At 39.8% G+C, this 1,674-nt stretch overlaps 1 pseudogene; it reads left to right on the top strand.

Annotated features, from left to right (window-relative positions):
* Window positions 1–391: 391 nt before the first annotated feature.
* LOC122910016 lies at window positions 392–1,416 on the top strand (annotated as a pseudogene).
* The last annotated feature ends 258 nt before the right edge of the window (window positions 1,417–1,674 follow it).

Raw genomic sequence — 1,674 nt, 5'->3', positions numbered from 1 at the left:
TTATCCATCCCTAATGATAGTATTGCTAACTTGTAACTACTCACGTAAGACATGCTGCCAATAGTAAAAGAGAAATGCCCCAAATAGGAATATTATATTATTCAGAATAAGCTAGGCTGAAGTAGTAAATGCACTCTAAATTTCAGCAGCTTAAGAAAATTTGAAGTAAGGAGTGGGTGAAGGGCTAGGGAGGTGTGCACATCTGCATTTTGCCTGTTCAGAAGGGTAACTGCATGGTTGAGGTGACTAGGGACTGACCGTTTCAATCTGCTTGGTAAATCCACTGTGCTGACTGTAAGACTTGTGTGTTTATGGACACCACTTCCCAGAGTTTTCTATCCAGCTTTCACCAAGGTCTCCTCTCTGTGAAGAATTCCATCACAAAGAATCAATGGCTCTTAACATCCAGCAGGGAATATGCTTAACACCTAGCAACAACCTGGTATCTGGTGTGGAAAAGCTGGCCAAGAACTCAAGGAGACAGTATTGGAGCCATTGATAGAAAAATACTTAAATTTGATCAGATGAGAAGAAGGCTTATTGGTGGATGGCCTGCTTGGTCTTGGAGCATGGTGCTACTATGGCTTAGGAATATATAATCAAATTGAAACCATTGAAAAGGCTATAAATTGGCCTTGGTGTGTTAAGGATAGAAATCATTCTAAGTATACGTACTTAGCAGGAAGTACTGATTTTACAGCTTTGTCCACCATGGAGGTGAAGAGAACTCTTCTCATGAACTTCATGATGAGAGACTCTTGGACGACAACCAGTATAACCTTTGCAGCCATAACTGGAGCTGGAATGTGGGTACAATCACTATCATATGACCAGAGCCCAAGACCCAAAGCAACTTAATTAGTTACCATATTCTAATGTGAAGGGTGTCATAGCGGTTCCTCTCGCAAATATTGGTGGGGGAGAGCTCTTCTCATCAGAGCTGCATAGTACACGGTGGGCATCAGAAGAGGCCTCTCCACTGTGGCCACATGCGCACTCAGTGGAAAATTTCTGAACATGGGAATATCCCTGAGAGCGGGCCTTGGTCTCATCTTCACATCCTCACTAGGACCTATGCTTTGTCCACCTACCACTGTGGCTGGTTCCACTCTATTCTGTGGCACCTTATGGTGGATTAGTTCTTTTCAGTGTGTTCCTTCTAAATAATAGCAAAAACTAATCAAGCACGCAGAAATAATACCAATATATAAAGTTCAAAAATACAATCCCATCAATTCAGCGCTGGGAATCTATATGGATATGTTAAATATATTTTTGTGAGTTGCCAGTATTCTAGCAACTGGAAGCAATAGGAAAAGTGAAGTGACTCAGCTTTTGACTCTTCCAAATAAGCAAATACATTCCCAATTTTCATGTCTGGGTAATTCTAAAATGCTTTATGAATATGAAAACTAAGGTTAGTGTTGTGAGAATTTAACATTTATCTATTTCAAATTTTATTTGTTTAAGCGAAAATTAGCAAGCTTGTGTTTACCTGTATATTTTGAAATGCAAAATATTAACAAGTAATGTCATAAGTGAAGTAGAGGTTTGGTAAAGGGACCAGAGAGAAGTAAAGGTTACCTGTAGACCTTCTATGAATACTTAGCTTTTGTGTAACTGGTGAGTCAGTATGAAGGATCTCGCTATTTGGAAACAGATCACTGCTGTTCT

Source organism: Neovison vison, chromosome 6 (genome assembly GCF_020171115.1).
Source record: "Neovison vison isolate M4711 chromosome 6, ASM_NN_V1, whole genome shotgun sequence".
NCBI classification, from domain to species: Eukaryota; Metazoa; Chordata; class Mammalia; order Carnivora; family Mustelidae; genus Neogale; species Neogale vison.
This window is presented reverse-complemented; position numbering and strand designations above follow the sequence as displayed.